Source organism: Xiphophorus couchianus, chromosome 11 (assembly GCF_001444195.1).
Source record: "Xiphophorus couchianus chromosome 11, X_couchianus-1.0, whole genome shotgun sequence".
Taxonomy (NCBI): domain Eukaryota; kingdom Metazoa; phylum Chordata; class Actinopteri; order Cyprinodontiformes; family Poeciliidae; genus Xiphophorus; species Xiphophorus couchianus.
Window position 1 is genome coordinate 24,940,050 of NC_040238.1, and position 25,091 is coordinate 24,965,140.

General features: G+C 42.6%; 1 protein-coding gene across 2 annotated transcripts in view; it reads right to left on the reverse strand.

Moving 5' to 3' along the window:
* The window catches only part of camkk1a (calcium/calmodulin-dependent protein kinase kinase 1, alpha a), a 66,649-nt gene extending 42,006 nt beyond the window's left edge, over positions 1-24,643 (reverse strand). The window contains exon 1 of one of the 2 annotated variants that reach the window (XM_028030712.1): positions 23,995-24,643. The gene's annotated coding sequence lies outside the window, so the exon portion shown is untranslated. The remainder of the gene's footprint in view (positions 1-23,994) is intronic. The other variant, XM_028030713.1, reaches the window with a different exon arrangement.
* Positions 24,644-25,091: the final 448 nt, after the last annotated feature.

The following is a 25,091-nucleotide window of genomic DNA, read 5'->3' on the forward strand; positions in this document are numbered from 1 at the left end:
ACTGTCGTTTGTGCTTACGGGCCGAACGACAGTTCAGATTACCCACCCTTTTTGGAGTCCTTAGAGGGGGTACTGGAGAGTGCTCCTCCTGGGGACTCCCTTGTTCTGCTGGGGGACTTCAATGCTCAGGTGGGCAACGACAGTGAGACCTGGAGGGGCGTGGTTGGGAGGAACGGCCCGCCCGACCTGAACTCGAGCGGTGTTCTGTTGCTGGACTTCTGTGCTCGCCATGGATTGTCCATAACGAACACCATGTTCAAGCATAAGGGTGTCCATATGTGCACTTAGCACCAGGACACCCTAGGCCGCAGTTCGATGATCGACTTTGTCATCGTTTCATCCGATCTGCGGCCGTATGTCTTGGACACTCGGGTGAAGAGAGGTGCGGAGCTGTCCACTGACCACTACCTGGTGTTGAGTTGGCTCCGGTGGTGGGGGCGAAAGCCGGTCAGACCTGGCAGGCCCAAACGTGTTGTGAGGGTCTGCTGGGAACGTCTGGCGGAATCCCCTGTGAGACGGAGCTTTAACTCCCATCTCCGGCAAAACTTCGAACACGTCCCGGGGGAGGTGGGGGACATGGAGTCTGAGTGGACCGTGTTCCGTGCCTCCATTGTCGAGGCGGCCGATCGGAGCTGTGGCCGCAAGGTTGTCAGTGCCTGTCGCGGCGGCAACCCTCGAACCCGTTGGTGGACACCTTCGGTGAGGGATGCCGTTAGGCTGAAGAAGGAGTCCTATCGGGCCTTTTTGGCCTGTGGGACTCCGGAAGCAGCTGATGGGTACCGGCGGGCGAAGCGGCATGCGGCTCGGGCGGTTGCTGAGGCAAAAACTCGGGCGTGGGAGGAGTTTGGAGAGGCCATGGAGAAAGACTTCCGCACGGCTTCGAGGCGATTCTGGTCCACCATCCGGCGTCTCAGGAGGGGGAAGCGGTGCAGCACAAACACTGTTTATAGTGGGGATGGTGTGCTGCTGACCTCTACTCGGGACGTTGTGGATCGGTGGGCAGAGTACTTCGAAGACCTCCTCAATCCCACCAACATGCCTTCCACTGAGGAAGCGGAGCCTGGGGACTCTGGGTTGGGCTCTCCAATCTCTGGGGGCGAGGTTGCCGAGGTGGTTAAAAAGCTCCTCGGTGGCAAGGCCCCGGGGGTGGATGAGATCCGCCCGGAGTTCCTTAAGGCTCTGGATGTTGTAGGGTTGTGTTGGTTGACGCGACTCTGCAATATCGCATGGACATCGGGGGCAGTTCCCCTGGATTGGCATACTGGGGTGGTGGTCCCCCTGTTCAAAAAGGGGGACCGGAGGGTGTGCTCCAATTATAGAGGGGTCACACTCTTAAGCCTCCCTGGCAAGGTCTATTCAGGGGTCCTGGAGAGGAGGGTCCGTCGGATAGTCGAACCTCGGATTCAGGAAGAGCAGTGTGGTTTTCGTCCTGGTCGTGGAACACTGGACCAGCTCTACACCCTCGGCAGGGTCCTGGAGGGTGCATGGGAGTTCGCCCAACCAGTCTACATGTGTTTTGTGGACTTGGAGAAGGCGTTCGACCGTGTCCCTCGGGGAGCCCTGTGGGGGGTTCTCCGGGAGTATGGGGTACCGGGCCCTTTGATACGGGCTGTCAGGTCCCTGTATGACCGGTGTCAAAGTCTGGTCCGCATTGCCGGCAGTAAGTCGGGCTCGTTTCCGGTGAGAGTTGGACTCCGCCAGGGCTGCCCTTTGTCACCGATTCTGTTCATCACTTTTATGGACAGAATTTCTAGGCGCAGCCAAGGTGTTGAGGGGATCCGTTTTGGTGGCCTTAGGATCTCATCTCTGCTTTTCGCAGACGATGTGGTCCTTTTGGCTTCATCAGATCGTGATCTGCAGCTCTCGCTGGAGCGGTTCGCAGCCGAGTGTGAAGCGGCCGGGATGGGGATCAGTGCCTCCAAATCCGAGGCCATGGTCTTGAGCCGGAAAAGGGTAGAGTGCCTTCTCCGGGTCAGGGGGGGTGTCCTGCCCCAAGTGGAGGAGTTTAAGTATCTCGGGATCTTGTTCACGAATGGGGGAAGAAGGGAGCGGGAGATCGACAGGCGGATTGGCGCAGCGTCTGCTGTCAAGCGGGCGCTGTACCGGTCCGTCGTGGTGAAGAGAGAGCCGAGCCAAAAAACGAAGCTCTCGATTTACCGGTCGATCTACGTTCCCACCCTCATCTATGGTCATGAGCTTTGGGTCATGACCGAAAGAACGAGATCGCGGATACAAGCGGCCGAAATGGGTTTTCTCCGTAGGGTGGCTGGGCTCTCCCTTAGAGATAGGGTGAGAAGCTCAGTCATCCGGGAGGGACTCAGAGTAGAGCCGCTGCTCCTTCACATCGAGAGCCACATTGAGGTGGCTTGGGCATCTGGTCAGGATGCCTCATGGACGCCTCCCTGGTGAGGTGTTCCGGGCACGTCCCACCGGGAGGAGGCCCCGGGGAAGACCCAGGACACGCTGGAGAGACTATGTCTCTCGGCTGGCCTGGGAACGCCTCGGGATTCCCCCGGAAGAGCTGGAAGAAGTGGCCGGGGAGAGGGAAGTCTGGGCCTCCCTTCTGAAGCTGCTACCCCCGCGACCCGACCTCGGATAAGCGGAGGAAGATGGATGGATGGATGGATGGATGGATGGATGGATGGATGGATCTTGCAACAACACTGTCAGATCTTATTGTTGAATAGACTTTAAAACAAAGCCATAATCAGCTCCATCCACTATTAGTTCTGTAAAAGGTGTGCTGCTGTGCGACGCATTTAATAATACTGTAGTATTAACAACTATGCAGAGAAAGTCCGATTTCAGCAACAAGAAAAAACAAAACAGTGCTTCATTTTCCCCCGTTGCCAGAAGACAGCAACACATTCAGAATGTCAAAATGGAAAGAAAAACTGCATTGAGCCAAAAGGTCTGGCCTTCACCAACAGTCCCTGTCGCTTCAGCTCTGAAGCCTACAGGCTTTCTGTAGACAAACAAATCATTGAACCATCCGGCATCACAATGGGAAGCGCCACATGGTGGGAAGTAAAACCATTTAATGACATCAGTGATGCAACCTGACAGCGACTCTGTTGGCTCATGTGACAAAATGGCCGCTCTCATCCATTACTCAGACAAGTTTAATGACTTGAAAGGGATGTCATGTGGAGAAGTGCTCGTCAGGCGTCAGGGCCACGATCGCCCTGCGGCACATGCGCACATCAACGTCCGCCCGATTCGGTTTCCGAATGGCTGTTATTTAAATGATAGGCATTACACGAGCGGGAAGAGTCCTTTTAACCACCTGCAGCGAGGGGGAAGTGCATTGTCTGCGTCCTGACTCATTTGAACGACAACAAAGAGGAACTGTCATATTTTGCTAATTCTCATCCCAACTGGTGATTATGCGTCTCCTGAAACAGGCTCTCGCTCTCTCTGCTGTGGTTCCACTCAGCGAGCTGCATGTGGGAGCGATATCCTGGCAGCAGTGGGCGGCGGAGGAGAAGTCCTGCTCTGGTTATCAATTTTAGCTGCGCTGAGAGACTTTCTATTGGTTTACACAAGCGCATTATGCAGTTTTTTGGGGGGGGGGGGGGGTCCATTAGGACTAATATTTCATCTCACATGGGACCTTTGTATATTTGCAGCTTCAATCCACCTTGTCAGATAATTGTTTTTCAGTTGAAATGGACCGGCTGTGACGTTCGCTCTGTCCCAACGCTTCACCGAGGCTCATAAAAAGTATGAGAGTTTGGTCGTTTACTGCAGTGACTTTCTAGATTTGATTAAAAAAAAATTAAAAACTGAAGAAGCAACTTCTGTTTGTTTATTTTGTTTTAATATGAGGTGATTAAACTCAATCTTTTGCATCAATTCAATGCCAATCCCCCACAGTTTATGGCACTGGAGTTGAGCCAACAACATTTGTTGGTTTACAGAGCATATTCGCCTCAAGCTTTGTATTCTTTCTTCTAGGGCTCTTGAAAATGTTCCTGTTGACATACAGCATGTAGCAAACACCAGAAACAATTACAGTAAGAGGGATAAATGGCCTGTAGCCACGAGGAGAGATAAATTGATTTAGTTTCCATTTGTGAGCCACTTTTACTCCTAACCTGCTTTCAATCATCTTTTGGCTGTGTGCTGACATCAAATCCAGCCATCCTGGTCCAAATTATGGTTTGAAATGCTTAACTACAGCAAATAAATCAGTTGTGGGAAACAGAAAGTACACCCTCCTTCTATCCTAAGGTTTTTTACTCATCAGATAAATCAGCCAGTCCTTATGGGGTTCAAGAATTAGTTAAATAGAACCTTGAGATAATTAACCTTTTATGTCCTAAATTTTAAATGTCTGCTTGGATATTTTTGCTTATTTTAATTATATGCAGTTCTTAAAATGTCCTGTGAGTAAATATATTTGCCCATTAATCCATAACTTTCAATATCTAGCAAGTTATTTTCAGAATTTATTGTCTATTAAAAGAGCGCCCCTCAGAATAATTTCACTCCCTGGGATGAAATTATAGTAATAACCCGATATTAGCTGGAAAGCACAATGTTTCCTCTTTCATAAACCGCTGGAATTTTTCAGATGGTGCAAACTGTGGAGGAATTACGGTTTAGGACTCAAAGGTGTAAACAAAGATAGGAAAACCTGCTTGTGTAAAACTAAGTACACCTCATGATTCAGCAGGAACTTCAGGTCACGGGGGCACCTGGCTTAAATAAATGAGGAACACATGATGGCACACAGATGAGGAAATGTCCCCATTTCAACTAAAGCAGAGACAGCGGAGCATCGGCCCTCAAGGGCTGAAAATTGGATTCACTGCTGCAAAGTCACCTCTCACAACAATTTCATTTTTACTTTTTACGCTGCGCCACATTATTTCAGTCATGTTTAATTTTAGACATCGACTCTTGACTGATGGCCCTTTCCTTGTTCATTCTTGTCAGGATTTTGGGTTTTAATCGTTAAAGTTTCTCCAATTTGATTTTTTTTTTAGTTTGTACTCAGCTTTAGCAATTTTTTTTTCCTGTTTCTGTCTTGCTTTTATTTAGATTAGCTGTTTATTCACCTATGTTTAGATTTTTCTGTTAGCTCTTTCTTTGTATTCAGTTTGTTATTTTCATTTAGGTTTATCTTCTGCCTGTCCCTCAGTTTATGTTTACTCATCCTCTGCTCAGCTTATGCTGTTAATTTCTCTCTCTCTCTCCCTCAGCCTGCCAGGCTGTTCTCTTCTCACAGCTGCACCCTGTTTTGATCAGCCAAGGTCTCTCTTGTATTTAGGATCACTGTTTTCTTTCTCTCATGACTAGATCCTCCTGTTGGCTCCCTTTGCCTTCAAGAAACTCCCAATGTCCCGTCTGTGTTTTGGTCTGATTCCTACATGTACTGTGACACTTCTGTTATAGATTTGAGATGTTTGGTTTCCTGTCCCAGTTTGATCAGAGTTTTAACTGCTGGACAGCTGGCTTAACATTTAACTTAAGAAGACTTTGATATAAGCAGTTCGTAGTTGACTTGGGGACTTCAGTATATCTTCTCACCATCATTTTTGACAGATGATACGGCGTTCCTTTTTGGTAACACGCTACGTTTGTTTTTTTTTTTGTTTTTTTTGGGGTTTTTTGCAGAGAGCTGTGCGTTGGTCAGTCATCTCTACTTTGGTCGTTTTGTAATTTTTGTGATTGTGTGCAACTCCTACAGTCAGCTGCAGCTATAAAACAATAACTTCTTGGTTGTGTGAGGTGTTCCTTTTGGTTTTCTTCAGATACAGTGACATGTGCATCTTGTGATTTCTTCTTGTTTTGTAATGTTGGACTTTGAACTGTTTAGAAATTATGTCACGATTCTCAGACGGAAGTAATAGTTTCTGAGGTCAAAACTGATGTCTGCTTAGATTAGATTGAGAGCTTTATGATTTCTAAGTCATGTCTGCATTAAACACAGAAAACCACAAGATGCAGGGAATATGCTCCTGCAGTGCTACTGACAGGCTGTGAACTGTTGATGCAGAGCAGTGTGTGTATTGATGGGCACCATACTGTGGCTCCATGTTTAAGATCAAATAAAGTGGAGAACAGAAGAAGCAGCAAGCACCAATAAGAACAAGGCTCTCAGGATTAGTTGTTAAGATAAAATAAAGGTTCAGGAGATTATTTATCTGTGTAAAGAGTAAATTAAAAGTAAAACGTGAACAAATTTAAGTAAGTAGTTAAGCAGACAATCTTTAGGTACAAACAACAATAAAATTCAAAGAAAGGTTATGATTTGGTTCAAAAAGTAAGTTCTTTGTTGGGATGTGTGAGCATCAGAGTTTGACTTGCAGACTTATCTGATGTTTGCCTGGAAGCTGAAAATAAACAGGATTTCCTCAATTTGAGTGATTTCGTCAATCCTTCAGTCCTGTGATCATTCATTTGTGTTTGGATACATGCTTTTAACAGAATGGTTGGATTATATCACATGTGGGGGGAAAAAAAACACACTTTCACTAAGATGAGGTCATTGTGTGTCAAATAATTATTTTCTTCCATATAGAAACTGTAAAGACAGAGTTGGGTGCAGATGCAACAGTCAGAAATTTGTATGATTTCTGATGGCCAGTTTTTGAACAGCTTTGACCTGCAATACATTTGACAACTTTGACTGATTCAGAATGCTTTTTAATAAATGTATTACAACAAGATACATTTATTGTAGGATCTCTGCTTTGTTCAGTATAATCCAGCTCGGTCCTGAAAACGTTAGCTTGTAAGACGTAGGAAATTTGTGGCTTACAAGCTAACGCGATGACACTTCTTCAGTAGAATTGTTTGCTCGAGACTCAAGCTTCCAACTTTTCACTATGCAAATTAGAAGCGTCATGATCCACAAAACTCAGCTTTTGGTGCGCTTCAATCAGGCAAAATGAATGAAAATTTATGATATTTTCAATTCAGTCAGCAGTAAAATATTATTTTTTCAATTTCTGAAATTATTTTGATTTTATTATGTTCTAAAATTCTGTAATGGATTGGTGACCTATCTAGGATGTACCCAGCCTCTTGCAAAATGATAACACCAAATGTCTATACATAAGCAGGTCTAGACAATGAATGAATGGACGGATGTTCAACAACTAAAATAAGTTTAAGGGTAAAGAAATGTTGAGTTAGTTGAATTTTTCCTCAATTAATAAAGTAGTGCAAGCAGTCTTAACCAACATCAGGATTGACAGATTATACCACAAAATAGCCACTGAAAACAGTCAATGTTCAGTTCAGTTGTGATTTGTCGCTTGGCACAAAAGGGCAGACCAGCCAGTCAGACCTGTAGACAATATTTGTGTAAATGGGACGCTTATGTGATGCTTCGATTGTCGGACAACCCCATATTTGTTATTGCAAAGGTAAAAACAAAAATAATTCTACCTTTGTTCAGGTTGTTTTCGATAGACTTGATGTTAGTGAGCATTCCCCGAGTTTGAGAAAGGCTCTTTTAGCTCTCTACCAACTTCTATGTTCAGTTCGTTGGTGTATTCTTATGAACAGGGTAATGATGTTCCACTAAAGTGCATCAGTCCATCTGGAAAAACAGCTTTATAAGTTGTTTTGAGGCTGAATTGTTTTCTTTCACATATAATTTCCAATAGCAACTAGTACAACAGCAGACATAACAACTAATCATTAAAGGACACAAGGGCAGTCAGATAAATATAGTGAGATTTGCTTCCTACAGGTTTTACAACCAAAGAGATTACTATGCAATAAAGTGAGTCAAGTGACATAAAGCTACAAAGTCTGTTTTAAAGACGGTGATGTAGATAGACAGGCACTGAAAATATGTTTCTCTATGCTTCAGAGGACACTACATCCCAGTGAGAATCATGAATTCATCCACACTCAAAGTCCAGTAAATTGCAGTCAAGCAAGAGAAATTAAATGCCAAACATTTTCCCTTGAAGTTGAAAGTGCCCTCTGAATCGTTGAACTTTGATCGGGTTTTGGGGCTTTGGAGATTGAGCTAAACGATAAACATTTACAGTCCCTCCCATGCGAAGATGCTTGAGCACATCAGGGAGCCTGATTGCTGTACACGTTACTCCCTGGTGCCCCGTTTGCACTGACTTCAATATTTATGCCTGGAAAGTCACTGTATCAGACTTTAACAACACACATACCCTGCTACATGTAGCATTCACAGAACAAAAGCAAAAGGGGTTAAAAAGATGATCAGAAAATGAACTGTGGCAATAACCAGACATTTAATTAAGGAGCAATAACATCAGACTAAGTTTATTTGAATATTTACCAACTTACCAAACAACAGCACACTCATAGATCTATAAGTTACTGACAGAAACATCACAAACCCGCAGGTACAACACATCATTTTCATCGATTCTGCGACTACAGACGTTTATTGCTCAGCATCCAATATTCCCGGTGTTAGCTGAGTGATAGAGGTACATCAAAGCATAATCAGGGAATAAGATTTCATTGAAGTCAACACACTGCTGCTGCAGGCTATTGCAGACTACCGACACACTGGTTCCTTGCAAAGACTGTCATACCACTTTTTCTCATTTTGTCATATTCCAATCACAAAGCTCAGTGTATTTTGAGAGAAAAACACAAAGTAAGATATCATTGTGCAGTGGAAGGTAATAGGTACAAAAGGTAGTAATACAGGATTTTTTTGAAATATCCTGCAAGTAAAAATAGTTCATGCTCAGCCAGGCTGAATGGAGAGCATTTATTAACATAGCATTATGTGGTAATGCCACAGGATTACCTTTAGATTTAGGCCTGGACTTTCACTGGGTCATTCTAAAATATTAATATGTTTGGACCGTTACATCTCAATGCATCTCTCCTGTATGAGCAGTATGGTTGTTTTGCTGGAAGGTGAACCTCCAGCCCAGTCTGAAGTCTGTCACCGTTTTGTGTCATAGTGGGGATGAAGTGTTCATGTGGACGTGAATTGTTTTATGTTTTGTAAAACGTTCAGATTTGGGTCTCATCTAACTAGAGCACCCTCTAGTCGTCCTTTTCCACCAGCACTTGCTCAGTGCGGGTCTACCGTTAGGAACGATTACATGGAACCAGTCCCTGTTTTAGAACTTTTTTTCACTGTGGTTAAAAGCGTGCCGAGACAGCATTGGCTGAAAGCAAGACGTCAGAAGACTGTCAGTTATTGGCTAACGGGTGGAATCAACAGTTGGGTCACAAGAACGACTCCTTTAAACCTTTTCTCCATGGCCAGAGTCGACTCCATTCACACATCCTGAGCGGTTCTCAACGTTTTTTGTAATCACCTCAGAGGTAACACAGATCAAGTCATGTACAACACGCAAGCTATTTGATTGGCAGCGGACTGCACTCTTTGACTGGCACATGGATTTTGGAGAAACTGGAAGCAAAATGGGGTACACCCGCAAAATGACATCATGGGAGCGTGGACCACAGCTTTTGCGGGCTCACACCTTCTAAAACAGACTGCTAATGGAGACACCCAACTTGACTAGAACCAGGAAGGAACCTTACAATCGTCCAACCCACCATTTGTAAAAGCTCACAACGGGGATTGAATCTTACAAAAAAGCCACAGACTGAGCAGAATGTCCAATGTAGCTTCCATGTCGTCAATGTTGCATTGCTTTCATGCCGCGCACAGATCACACCGTACTACTTTTCAGACTCTGGGATCGCCCACTTCTTGACGACCCGACCCAATACAGCAGTTCCTCAGTACAGTTGAAAGTACAGTTGTGAAAAGTCGAGACATGCTGCTAAGTGCTAGTAAAAAAGGGCCATAACATATTTGATGGCTTCTGATTGATTTACAAATTGCTTTCCAATTGCCACCCCTGTGTAAAGGTCCATCCTGTCAGTTGAGGTGTACAACCATGTTTCGACAGGCTTGCAGCTGTGACATGCTTTTTCCATTTCTAGTTGCTAGACTGAACAGTACACTGTGAAATGCCAAAAAATGTAAAAGTCTACTATGCTTTAGGGGTGTTCACACTTCTATATTGAAGTGTGAAAAGTTTTTTCAAGGTGGTGCAATATGCAGCAAAGGCCACATTCAGCTCCAGCCATCAAATGTTGTCTTTTGCTTGTTATTGCAGAAATTGGCTCCTAGAAAAAAGAGTTTTCCCTGCCTGAAGCTACGTCCTCCGCGTTCCCTCAGGTTGACGGGGTCCTGTCACATTTCATCTCGCTCAAGTGAAGGATAGGTCACATTAAGTATTCATGGGGAAAACAAAGTGCTAGAATACAAGGAGCGGACGAGTCAGTGGGAACGTTCACTTGCTGATCTTGATGGATGATGCAGCAAGACTAAAAAGAGGATTTGCATAGCTCCTCTGCATGTACACGCACGCACTTACAGTTACACATACACCCCCCCACACACACACACATTTGTACAAATTCTTAATTTTTCTGGGATTTCAAAAGGATTACCCAAAACATTCACACTAGGACGAGGTTTTCCCAGTGTTTCTCCTGGCTGGTTGCAATTATGCTACATCACTGTTGACTGGGTGAGCCTCATCCATATGGAGCAGCAGTGTGCAGCAGCTTAAGTCAAAGAACCCATAATCCATCACACTCTGAGCAACAGGCTCTTTTGCTCTCTCTCCCCTATGGTCTTTGGAATGTGATTGTTTATTTTGTGCTAAAGCCAGTTCATTTTTAGTGGCAACAACAGAAGCAAAATGACACGTCAGGATCCAGAACGGCTCACCAGAACAGCAGCCCAGACGTTACGAGAGCACAGCAATCACTCACTGCAAAGCTCTTCTGGACTCTTTTCGGAGCAGTGATGGTGGAACACGGAGAGACATGGTGGGAAGGGCTCAAAGTGGTTTACTGTCAAAACCAGAAGTTTACATACAGTGAGAAAAAACATTTTTCACCGTCTTAAAAATAAAATAAATAAAAAATTCAGACCAAACATCACTTATTGTTTTGTATGTTGCTTTTAATTTATTTTTTACACTTTGTGCAGCACTTTGTGACCCTGGTCTGTGAAAAGCGCTATAGAAATAAAGTTTACTTACTTACTATGTTTGGTCTGATCACTAGGTCTGTTAAATTAGCAAAATAATTTTTATTTGTCAAATGCCACAATAAAATAAAACAAAATCTGAGTTTTACATATAGAATGACTACTTTCACTTTAAACACTGAAGGAAAGCCCAGATGATATTACTTTCAATGCTACTGGTATGTTAGCTGCCATCATACAACGCTTGATAGAGGAATGTTGTGATGGCAGAGCGTCAAAAAGAGCAGGAGCTTCTTAAAGAGACAGAGGTCCAATTTCAAGGCATTAAATTGCAAAGTCAAATTTCTTTTAAGTCATATTTGAGATATACAGCATTTTGTAAAAGTTACTTTGTTCAAAATAAAATGATATCATGACACTGGAAAACATAATATTGCCCCTTTAATTAAATGCAGAACCCATTTGTGTTGTAGAGTTCTTTGAGATTACATAAAATAAATAAAAACTGTATTGCTATGAGACAAAAGAGAGAAATTGAATATCATTTAAGGAAGCCGTGGGGGTGACTCAGACTTGATGACAGCGTTGCTGAGTCAGTGCTACTTAAAAAACACCAAGACACTTTCTATTGAGTTAACCTGTCACATACTAATCCCTTGAACACTTTAATTCAATCAGCAGGATTAGCTGCTAACACTATGAAACACAGTTGGATCTGTGAACCTGTCCAACACGAGGTTTGTGAATCCAATCCAACTGATGCATTGGACCAATGCAGCCATTGCTGCTCCCCAGGCCAAACAACACGCACCAAGTCCATGAGCTGTAACCAATCTGACTGAAGCGGAAACAGTCTGGGACAACAATCCCAGCCAAATCCAGGGCCACTCTCTCTGAGCCTGGCTGCCTCAGGCGATAATAAGCCCGGGATTACACAGGATGTACGAGTGCAAACTGGCAAGTTGAATGAGCCAATTATTTCTCCTCTGCTAGCGCTGACAATGAGCCTGCAGTGTCCGGCATGGCTGACCTCCCTTTAGTCTAAGAAATGTCTTCTGACGAGCTTCCTTTCCGACACAGAGGGATCTGCTTCGCGTCGTCTTGCACCCTCCACCTCTTGTCACGAAAACCAAAGAGTCGCTCGATTTTTACCCGTGGTACGCCTTGGTTGTGGAGTCGGCCATCTATTTTTAGAACCACCTAGTGCTGGTGTGTGTGTGGGGGACTGCATTTTTTTAATTCAGAGAAACATAATATTTTTCATCTTTATTTGACCGTTAAAATTCTCCCCGAGAAGCCTGAGACACCTGAATGTAAATACCTTGGATGCTCCGCTGTGAACCTGCAGAGGATTAATCTGCTGCTGTGGAAAATGAGAAGCCATTTATCTCTCCCCTTGGGAGTAATACTCTAAATCCTTCAGAGAGGAAGAACATCCAATTGATCTCTATGCCTTCTCATCACTTGCACAAACCTGTGGGCTACTAGGAAAGTCCTGATGCACGGCGGCTGCTGCTGCTGGCTGAATGTTTCTGCCGTCTAACCAACTGATAAAGTGCCTGGGGAGCCATGACTGTGTAGGCAGCAAACCGATTCAGCTCTCGCTATCTTTTAATCCTGGAAGAAAAAAACAACCCGAGCACGACCATAACAGAGTCGGTATGCATACAGGGTAAAATTTGTAGACCAGTTTTAAAGGTGTAGAAAGGCTGGCATAGGAATAATAGTGATATATGTTAATGATCTTACATAAACATTTTATTCTGAAATGGTCAGAAGTGCTGTGGTGACTAAACCTGTACACTATTCTGAAAGACATTTCCTCTTTCCTTAGTCTGTTTTATATAGGGCTGAATATAAAATATCGAATAATCGATTATTGAAATAACCGTCAACTAATTTAGTAATCTGTTAATAGTTTGTTGAAAGAATACATTCAAATTAGTTATTAAGCCAGACTGTACAAAAAAATACACATTTTCCTTTTAAGATGAAAAATATTTTGTCTGTAAAAACCCTGAACTTCTCTAGTGCCCGTTTAAGTTTCACCTAATTCAAATTATACATTTAAAAATATATTAAACACCATTTGCTATTCAATTATTAAATTAGTCAATAAAAAAACCCAAATTGGTTTGGTCTGATAAGTAAAATCAGGCCAATATTAACAACAACAGATAGCGTATATCGATATCTGTTCGAATTTTTAATATCGCTGCATCCCGAAAATGTTCAATTCAAAATGTATTCCTCCTCTTCTTGTAAACCCCTGATGCTCTGGGCCTAAAAGTAAATTAAAGTTGAAGTTAATTTAACCATAAAAACAACCAAAGTGTACATAAGAGGCATTCATAAAGCTTGATAAAGTTTTGTGGCTCTAGAGAAATTTTATTTACCAGGGTCAAGGGGTCAATCTTTAATGCCATTTGAGCTTCTTCTTCAGCTGTAACTCATGTTGTAAGGCAGACTTTCATTCAACAATAACTACTGTGAGATCTTAATATCACAGGCTCCCATTACAGCACACCCATTTGCAGCTTCTGACTATAAACAATGTTTTAATTAACCTAATTAGCAGCATGATTGATGTGGCTTTTTGATCTACTGATTTGATTCTAATTGTTCGGCAGAAGTAATTATTGCTGCTTCTTGACAACTAAAAACGAGCTGCGTCCTCAACTTCTCCTCAGTAAATCCCAAACTAATCAGTCTTTCTCGCAGGATTTAGGAAAACAAGGCAAATAGTTTTAATCCTTATCTCTGTAAAACAGGTTCCTGAATGCAACTCCGGCGGTTTGAAAAACCTGAAGACACTCTTGGGAAAAAAAAAACTAATTGGATATGTGATGGGGCTCTTTGTTTGAGGAAAAGGTCGCAGACAAAGGAGTAGAGAGGCATCGCTGTAGGCCGACTGCTGGTATCAGAGAGAGGAATGTTTAGCCCACTGGTCCTTTGATGACTCATCTAAATAATGGCAATCTCTAAAGAAAGCTGTGCTTGTTTTTCCCCTGCTTCCACTGCTGCTGCATGAAGCAGAAAGGTTCGAGTCAATTTCCACATGCTCATTAAATTGAGAACAAATTGTTGATGTTTTTTTGAGTTTATCCTGAAGCATAGTAAGCAGCTCCAGAACGCGCTCCAATGAGTTCAGAGACTGCAAATCCAGCTCTTCCTCGTTTGTTCAGCCCTTCCGTCTCATCCTCAGGTTTACTACAATTTGTTTTTTTGTTTTGGTTTGGTTTAATCCAGCGAGTGATTTTAGCATCTAGGTCACAAAATGCCCCCATGAAGACAGGAAGGTCAGAGTTGGATGTATCCTAGCCATAATCTACGGCTTCATCCAAAGCAAAGCTAGAGTGCAGCATTAAAAACCCGACAAGATGCCTTTAATAGAAAATGTCAAAAACTTAGCAAAAATCACAATGGTTCAAATATTAAGTAGCATAAATGACTGAACTAATGGACCTGTACAATAGGAGATGCCAAGGAATCTTAGCAACTTGCTAGATCATAAAGATAAGATCTTTGAGTGCTGCATCATTTATTTAGTCATCTCTTGCCAATCTGTACTAAATGTTGACTTCTACAAAACCAAATTTCACCTGATTTTAGTCCAAATATCTGAATAGTTTTGTTGTCCCTTAGACCAAACTTTAAAAATGCTCACTAAAGCTAACAGTAATCCAAGAGCACAGATTAACACGGTGTAACAAATGTACAGAGAACAAAGCTAAAGCGTCTGGAAGTTTGTAAAACATCTAAAGGACAAATGAGACGCAACAATTGGCATCTAAGATGAAATTTTGAATAAATAAAGCTTCTTCTGCTGCCAGTTGTAGTCAGACTACAATTCCAGAACAGCGCAGAAAAAATAAAATAAATCGATGTCATTGTTTACAACTCCTCTTTCTGTTCACTGATTGGCCAGGATGAAACTCATTCAGAATTTGAACTCCATGGAACGAATCCCAGACAAAGCAGCGAAGGGAAATGTGAATCGAGTGGAACTGCGTAAGGAAATGGCCAGGCAAACCTCCTGCGATGTGTGAAGATGTGTCCTCTATGTATTGTTGATCTATGATTTTGACTTACAAAAAAATATATATTTCATGGACTTAACCTTATATTTTTCCCCCACTTATAATCTAGGGCACAACATTTTCTCCCCTTCAGAGGATTATTGACAGATGTTTGCAAAGTATTCTCAGTATTTCCAGTAGAATCATTCTGGTTATTTTCTCTCTGAAGGATGAAGGCCAGCTTTTTAATCATGAAATGTGGGGAACGTAAGCAGATTGAGCTGTAAGGCCTTTTCTTCATTTTACAGAGATGTGAAACACCACACTAAGTAAAAAAAATAAAAATCTCTTACACCCTACCTCTGTAAAAGCTACAAAGAGAAACGTTGATGAAGGCTGAGGCCAAGGTTGGTCGAGCTCCAGAATCGGAACGGATCTAAAGAATGCCTCGCTCCTCCGAAAAAGGTTTCCGTCTGAAAAGGAGAGCACTAGTGTCGGCAGGCTCCCAGTCATATTCAGCTTTCCACTCCTTCAACGATTCAATAGAAAAAGACCAGCAAGCTCATCCACACTGAAGGGTATTTATATGGAGCTGCTGCAAGGACAGAAATGGCACAGCGAGCCATGCAGAGAGAAGCTGAAGAGGGAGCAGAGAGTGCAGAGCTCTAAGATCCTTCCTCTCAGCTGGCAAAACCAATTGTGATAAATAAAAAATAAAAAAACTTATCAGAGCATTGAGGGTTGAATTCTTGCCCAGCAACAATTTATCTATTAAGTAATTGCAGGCAGGAGCCACCTACAGCTCTAGTTCACGGAGGTAGAGATATTCTACACATTAGTATTTACTGCTGACAGCCAGACTGCTGCCTTATTTACTGGACTGTATGCAGTGCAGGGCAAATGTTGACATACCCTCATCATTCTGGTCCTTCAGTCTTAGAATTTTTAATAAGCCCTTTTTCTCAGGGTGTAACGGTTATACAACAACCACCTTTAATGAATCCTTTAATGAATAAAAAACACACACACACACAAATTGGGTGTATAAGTTTGAATTTCTTGCTAGTTTTTTGAATCTTCAGTCTGATCTATTTAAAACTCGATCAGATGTCCCTCAGTCTGCTCTGGGTTCATTCACACCAGCCCTGTTTAGTTTGCTTTAATCAAACTTGTTCTTTTGCCTAAAACGTCTGGTTTGTTTGGGGAGAAAACTCTGACGCAGGCCAGAAAAGAAAACTCTGGTCTTTCTAAAAATCTAACTTTGGTTCAATTGAAGTGAACTCTGGTTTGAATTAATGGCAGTTTGAATTAATATGTGAATGCCAAGTGAACCAGGTACTACACCAAAAGCAGGAAGCGGACTGTAGTGCAGGGCATCCTGCGTAAAAACAACCAAAACAGGTGCGCAAGCCGGAGAAAGGACTCATGATCTTTTGCCAAAGACAAAGAAGAAATCTTAAAATCTGACGCTACTCCATTTTTGCCTACATTTAGTGAAGAAATTTGCACTGTGCTTTCAGAGGTTTTTATATTGTTTCCTTCAATAGTTCTTGGTGCAGCGCCACCACAGGTGAGGAGGGGGAACAGGTTATTCAAAGAATTTGGCTCATTTGACACAGTGCAGCGGGGCAAATGTACATGCTGAAAATGGAACAAATGTTGCAATTTTGGTCCCCAATCGAACCGGTTCTACCAGACCGTCAGATGTGAGAGCAGTCTTTTTTTTTTTTTCAAAACCACTTTGGTTGTGTGTTTGCAGTCACTACAACACTCAACCGTCTCCAAGTTTTAACCTTCTTGATCAGAGTTCAAATTCAGGAATTTGTAGATTGTCCTCCATCGTTACTTTCACCTACTCTGAGCACCATCAGCACCACCAAAAGCATTTTGTTGTCACAGCCAGTATACTTCAACTTGAAAGTCACACTTTGACTCCTGCCGACAAACTTCTTGACATTGTGGCCAGTCTGCGTCTCGGCTCCTGTTATATGAAGGGTCAACAGTTCATGTTAAATGGCTGAAACTTGAGCACAGCTGGGAGTTGCAGCAAAACACAGATCCAAAAAACAGATCAAAACTGGTTCAGGAATGGATACATCTGGGTAATATTTAGGTCTTCAGAAGGGCCCCGAACCCAACTCTACTACGAGGCTGTTTATTTTTTATTTTGCTTAAAAACGTTAAAAACAAACCATCACAAATAAACTCTAAACTTCCTTTATGCTGTTGGCTACAAAAAGTTAGGTGAAGATTTAACATCAGGAACATTAAATCAAAAATTGGTGTAAGCACATGCATGTATCTGAAATTGTATGAAAAATTTAGACCTTTTGTAAAGAGAGATCTACAATCTACAATAAATCCCAACTTTTTAAGTAAAATACAGTTTGCTGAGCAATTTCACTCCAGATAAAAAAAATTGACAAATGTTTCATTAAAAGGTCAATATTATTAATTAATATTACACCGACAGCGATGAGGAGTGCGTGAAAACCTTTCGCTGACACCACAAGTTCAGACCTAAACATGATGGCACAGGAAGAAAATGGAGCAGCATAATTACTACTACTCACCCCAAAGGAAAAAGAGTGTGTGAACGAATTTTTAATCAGTTCTCTAAGCGATCAGCGATTTTACTTTAAATTATAAACTCCAACCCGGATGTGGAGGATTATTAATACTCACCCTGATGGGACAACAGGAACCACAAATCTAAAAAAAAAAAAGAAATCTATGTATTTAAGCAAATAAAACTATGCAGAACTGACAAAGTCCATGCAGCAACCAAAAAGAAAAACCCTCCACAAGGTGCAGTAATGCAGAATTTGAAGAAACAAATTCCAAGAAGAGATGGCTGCAGCTGCAAAACAGTTCTGTTTTATGCTGTTGCATATTATGTTGTTGCGAGTCAATGCTAGTCAAAAAAATAATAATAATAATTTAAATCAACCTCTCTTTGTGCAGATATGTGACTAATCATTTTTGCTTCCTCTATCTAAAAAAAGTAAAGAGTTTCCCAAGATCAAAGCAAGTTAAACACACTCTCCTCAACTGTTTGTGTGCAGGCTTAAATCTGCACATCATCCTCCTTTTTGGAAGAACATAAAATCCTGTTTAGGTGTGGAACGATTGTGCAAAAGTGGAGAGAAGGCAGAGTTTGAGCGGTCCAATATGCCCCAAGGGGGGAGAAAAACTGTGACAGGTAGCGAACAGAGGAGAAGCTACTGTCTGGGGAGACGGTTCGGACAGCACACATTAGTTAGTTCTGCTGTTATCTAACAACAGCAGATGTCTGCAAATATCCGACTGAACAGCATCTGGAGCTCCCGGAGGAAAATCAGACATTCAAGAAGTGCTCCTCGTTTCCTGTGGACTGGGTCACATTCTGTGTCTTAACACTGAAACATCTGGGTCATAGATGTGGCCCAGTGGACAAGAAAAACTTTTGTTGAAAGAAAGTCATATAAAATCTAACTTCAATTTCTATGGCATGGATGCAAAAACCTTTGAACACCGCACACTTGAAATAATGTCAGCCCCATGGTAAGGTATGGTGGTGGCAGCATCATGCTACGGAGGTAGGGAAGCTGGTCAGAGTAGCTTCACTGAAAAAACTGTCAGGTACTTTAGGTCTAGTTTTGTACACTCGAAATAAGACAAAACTAACTTAGAAGTAACCGTACAGCCAGAAATAAGAGCTTGATTCACGTAAATAATATCTTAATATTCTGAACTAAAGTTAAACTAGAGGCGCAGTGAACAAACATGCATGTCCATTCTCAGTCTTTGGTTTTCCTCATTTCTGCTCACAAGCTGCACCGTTTAGATATTCCCCTGAAATTAAACATGTGCTGATGATATTAAATAACCGGTGCAGCTGGTACATCATGCAAGCAGGTACCTCCAATACACATGCTAATGAAAAGTGGGGAGAAGTGTGTGGGCGTGTGGTTGCTTGACTGCACTCGATGAGGTTTAAGTGAGAGATCTGAGAAGTCCCTAAATCCTTGCTGGTTGCGTTTTGAATAATCAAGGCTAAAATGAAGCATAAGTGCGCCTCACACAAAGCGGAAAAATGAGAACCTGGAAATGTATTCATGCGTGGATTCGCTCTCTCCGGCTACACCTTCCCACCCCAATAAACTGAAGCTTACAGTGATGCTCTTAAAGCCAAGCTGACATCAAAAATTATATTTTCATCAAGAAGGTGTGGAAATATGAAAGGTAGCATTTAAGTGTAATAGCAGCCTTATCTCTTTGACATTAATTGTACCAAAAATCAGGGTTTTGTTAAGATTTTTTTTTTCTTATAGTTAATATTTGTTCAACTTTCATTTAAACTTGGTGGCTTATTTCTAAATTACACGATAAATATTAAGATAGAAGTGGCTAATCTGATATAAATTATAATTGAATGCTGCCCTATGTTGGAGTTGCATGTTTTCTGACACAGAGTCACCAAGAAACTGTCTGAGGCTCTATTTAAAGGGCAAATTCCCAAATTTAGGAATGCACCTGGAGAACAGCAACAGAGATAAATAAAGACAAATGTCAACAGCAAATCTATTCCTGCAACTGTGTGCAGAAGTTGTCAAAAATGCTTACAATGCAGGTAAACTAGGTGTATTGCTTAACGTATTTGTGTTCTCACCTTCAATTCGTCAGATTAAATTTAGGTTGCTGAAATGAGGGAGTTAAGGAGGCACGGTTAAAATGGTGCGACTAAAACTGCTTAGTTGTTAAAACTTCCACCAAAGTGGAGACTTGAGAAAGGTCTGCATTTGTGTTTGCGTGTGTAAATAGGAAAACGAAGACGGTCGCAGTACAGTCTGCATCAAATAATGCGCCAATATATCCACATGCTTTCATTGACATAATACCTAACCGACATTGTCCAATGTTTTATTAACTTTATGTGCCAATATGCTACTTTAAAGTAGTTTAATTCAGAAAAGGAAGTCATTATTGTTGTTTTTTCTGGATAAAACTCCCAGACTAATTAGGCAAAACTAATTGGAGACATTAATCGTAATGTGTAGACCAAGACCTAAATATTGTCTATATTTATATGTATTTCTTTATTGGAGTGCAAAATCAAAATGTCTGGTCAAACAGGAAGGATGTGCAATTAAAGCAGGTCGTTGTTGACGGGAGAGGCGAAAAGCTCCAGTTTGCAACACGTGATCCTCAGTGGAAACAAAGCAGTGGAGAACAACTTGTTTGCATGGAACATTAACAGACTGCTGAAGATGGCTGCTGCATGCTTTTTGTAACTCGAGCTGCCTCGTTTTCACACACAGCCTCATAAAACAAATTATTTTACGTAAAGAGCAACTGCAGGCAATGTGTCATCTGTAGAGTTTATGGAGAACAAATCCAAAGACATGCAAGAGTGCAATTTCTGCTTTTCAGTTCAGTTAAAAAATACTTTCATTAAATTTAACATTGTCGCAACTCATTTTTCAACACAATTGTCTCCAACTAGTCATTGTAGATCCTCGCAGCTTCTCCTGAAGTGGACAGTACTACAGTGAAAATTATAGTTGTTTAACTGCTTCATTAAGAGGAAACTCACGGTTGCCCATCATTTTCTTGATTTTTATTTGTTTCCTCAAGGAATAATCTCCAGTGGCTCCACAGTCGTCCCCAGAACAGAACCAGCATTCTTCATCTGGTGTTTGTGCCTTTTTAAGTCCATGGCTGTCGTGCAGTTGCCTCAGCAAGTGATTGCACAAGATAAGCTAAGACAGTCTGGTCTTAGCTTGTCTATCAGATTTTACCTCATTTCACAGTAATAATCCCAGAACAACCTGTGTAAGAGTTAGGATCAGCAGGATGGTGATATACGGAGCAAAAATCGAGAAAGATCTCCACGCTCCAAGGGAAATAGTTGGAATGTGATTTCAAAGAATTGTTAAATGAGCAAAACCTTTTTGTTTTACAGTATTTGCTACATTTCTGAATATTTTCTGACTGCTCGCAGTAAAATTAGAAAGAAAATGTTTGAATGCTGTTCCTAATTCTGATAGTGCTTAAAAAAGGAAGCTGAATTTGACTAATATTGTTAACCTCTACCAACTTAAAGCTCAGAAATCATCCACCAGACTCTTTATCCGTGGATCTCGCTCATAGCGGTAATATTTTTAGTCTGACGCTGCTGGGTTCTGAACTGGCTAAAGCTTAGCAGTAATCATAAAGACAACTGAGCGCACCATGAAAAATATAAGTATGGAGGAGCCTCTGCATTCTGTTGTTCTCCACACTCGTGTCTTTCAACCCTGCAACGGCAGAACGATTCCATAACGGCCGAGTTTCACAAACACACGCTGAGAGCTTCCAGGAACTTGGGGGCCGATTCCGCAGAAGAGAGGAGAGGAGGCAACAGGAGTTGCAACAATAACAAGAGCGGCGACAGCGAGTGTACAGCTGCTCTTTGGGGTCAGGGATGCAAGATTGAAGATTGTGAGACTTTAAACACAGAAATGTTTGCTTTGGATACAGCAGGCATGTGCTTCTGGGAAAGCACACTTCAGTTGCACATGGCAGGTTGTCTTCCTACCTCTGCTTCAACTGCACTGTGTCAAACAAACCAAACCCTTCGAAAAAAACCTATTCCCTCCCTCGCCTCTGGTGGTGCTGCACCAAGAACTATTGAAGAAAACGACAGAAAAACCAAAGAAGAAGACACGAGAGCAACTTCCTTATTCCAGACATGTTAACAACAATGGAGCAGTGTCAGATTTTAGCAGTTGTAGGATTTCTCTTTTGTCTTTGGTAAAAGAGCATATAGACATGTGACGATAATAAAAATGAAAATGGTTGCCATGCAGAGTAAAGCCAAAGTTGACACCAACCAGCACAGGGCGATGTTAGGCCAGAGTCCAACTCTCGCTTGCGCAGACTCATGTGGAAGGAGCTAACCTTTACATAATATGAGTGAGAAATACTCAGCCCTGCATGTACAGCTGTCAAGACAAGTGAAAAAGCAGCTAATCTAAATTAGACATAACTTTAAACACACCATCTCCACAGTCAGACACGGTGGTGGCAGCATTATGCTGTGTGAATGCAAGATGCCAAGAACAGCAGATCCTTTGGGAATGAAAGGCAAAACAACGCACAGTGCTGCTCAGGATTTTTTACATAATGCCACTGCACAAATATCGAAGGAGAAATCAGTAGATTTCTGTTTATGAAGCAGATTTGCTTAAGAGGCGAAAAGATCTCGAAGGTGTCGACACTTCCTTCTTCTTTAAAAGACGGCTTCAGTTGTGTGAAGAGAGCCGATGCCGTGTCACAGCCTTCAGCACATACAGCAGAAATAATAAAAAGGAATAGACCGTAACCAGCTTTCAGCAACAGCTTCCTCTTGTCTTTTTTTTTTTTCCCCGTTTGCCTTCTCTTTCTACAAAATTGCACCATTCTGCAGCAGCATTCTGCAAATGTGCACAAGGCCAGCGGGACAAAATAAAAGCCGCTTTACTTGCTGCCAAATTGTTCCAGTTGGAAAAGCCGTCTAAAGTTCATGGAATCCCATCAAGAAATCCTTTTTTTTTTTTTCCTTTTCACGTTACGTCTCTCTGTGCCGTCTGTGACATTCACGGCCCATAAAAAAAAAAAAACTGAAGGCGAAGCATTTAACGAGTCCAAAAGAGGGAAGTCGAGCGGCTGAACGCCCAACAGCCACAAACGCATCGGCAATGTTGCAAAACGGCCTCTGAGCAGCTCAGCTGAACTCATTTGATGCACGGCCTCGGGGGATGGAGGTTGTCACCCTGCCAAGCTGGTTTTCTGTGTGCGAGAGCAGGCATCATGTCACATTCTGCTGGTTCTGCTGGTCTGAGGAGCAGAACAGACGCGTTATGCATTACATGTCAGCCATGAATGCTGCCCCTCCTTCAGCCCACCCCGCTTCAATATGTCTTATTATAGGCATGCAGAAAAATTAAGCATCTTCCTGTAGAAACAAGCATGTTAACGTGTTGAATGTTAAGTACTTTGATTTTTTTATTTACAATAACTTAATCGAGTCTAGCAGTTGTTGTGCCTGGTAAACAATAGTTTACTTTAGTCAGGAACATAAATTGGTTGCATGTAAAAACAAACCAAAATAATGTCTGTAGTTACTTTGACATTTTTTGGACAGATACGGCAAATACAATTCTCAAACTATTAGCACAATCTTCTGTATGATTCTAACTATGTTCATCAGTTCTTTATGAATGTTAAATAGGTCACATTTTTAAATCAAAAGGAATGTCAAACTTATTCCAATTCGCCATTTCCAAACCTCTGAAGCAAAAGAAAAACTAGTCCGTGGCTGAATTTTTTTTTTTTTTCTCCCCTCGGGGAAACCCCTTGTTGACATGGATCCCATAACCAGCAGCTCATCTTGCTTATACCTTAGGCTGGCTCTGCTTTCATTTTGCAGAACGACTGAGCACCACCCTGCAGCCCTGAATATATCAAACCTGCAGAACCGGTTAGATGAGCCCCAGTTGAGATGGACATGAAGCTTCAGCCTCATCAGTGTGATGCAAATGCATCGTCCACTGTGGCTTACAGTTATTTCTCAAAGAAAAAACAAAACACTTTGTTACAGTAAGCGCACACCACAGAGTTTACACGCAGGAGGCCCTGTAAATGTGCACATCAGGGCTTACATCTATAAATTATTTCAGCAGTACCTTTATTGCCAGCCACACACACACACACACACACACACATACATTCAGCAGGATCCCTTCATGCCAGGTGCATGACACAGATCCACACCGTGCATGATGTGTTCCGGTGCAGCCTCCGGGACTCCGCTGCGCAGAAAGTGGGTACAAACTGCCGAGAATCCCGCCTCTTCCCGGTGTGTGCGGCGAGTGAGAGCCAACCGCATTACATTCATTACCCCCAAGAAATGTGTGCAAGGTGCAGAACGCGAATGCGCGGGGAATTTATTAAAAAAAAAAAAAAAAAAAAGAAAAAAGTTTCACTCACCCCCTCCAAACGGGATCCTGGAAGCTCTCCACCGGAGGGGATCCGGAGGGATGTCCCGTTAGGATTGCTCCGCGCCTCTCCTCACAGCCGAGCTGGGCAGCGGATGATCCGACGGGCTTCGGAGCTCTAGGTGTGTGGCAGGATCGGCTCCCGACAGGAGCTGCGTCCCATGCTTCACGCCCTCTCTGCCGGAAAACACGGACACGGCAGCCTGCGCGCCCCCTTTCCCGGCGTCTGTTTACATGTATGAGTGAAGCAGGCGGAGGGATCGCTACGCTCGGCTTTGTCTGGTTGCTGCACCGCCGCAGCGGAGAGGTTCGGAACGGCACCGGCGGGGAGGGCGGGGGTGACCCACGAGCACTTTCTGATGGAGTCCGGCTGCTTTTGTCTCGCGTCGGCAAGCGAACGGATCCCCACAACTTTTATTATTCGAACAGAAATCCACCCGCGGGTCCTAAAATCCGCCCACTTCGCGCAGCGTTATCAACCGAAGACGAGCGCTGCTGTGAAGCACCAAGGATTCGCGTCCAGCAATAAATCGGCTCGGTTTCCGTCTAACCAAGCACGTGCGCTGAATTTCATAATAAGCTTTAATGCCGCACGTGCCACGAAGTCCAATCTTTCATATCGCGCCTCCATTAAACACTGGACTACACTGGTTTAGGGCAACCAGCGCCCCTAGCGGCCAGCTCCCGGCGATATTTACAGAAAGCCAGGATTCCAATGAAGTTCTGATTAGTTCTGCAGAACCAGGAGAATCAAAGCCCAATTACTGAGCTGTGCTGAGCCAGCTGGACATCATTACCCCCCAGGAATGTGTGCAAGGTGCAGAACGCGAATGCACCTGGAATTAGGCTCCGTTATAACAAACCTGGCTTTAACTAATCAATGTGTTTAAGGTTCTCAACAACTCATTCAATCAATTGTAGAAATGATAGTTTACTGTCATTTCTATATATTTTTTTTAATATAATGCCTTGAACTCCTACAGTTTTTTCAACAATAATCACTGTATTTTATGCGACAAAGCAGCACATAATTGTACACAATTAGTATGACGAACTATTTGGTGAAAGAATAGAATAGAATAGAATAGA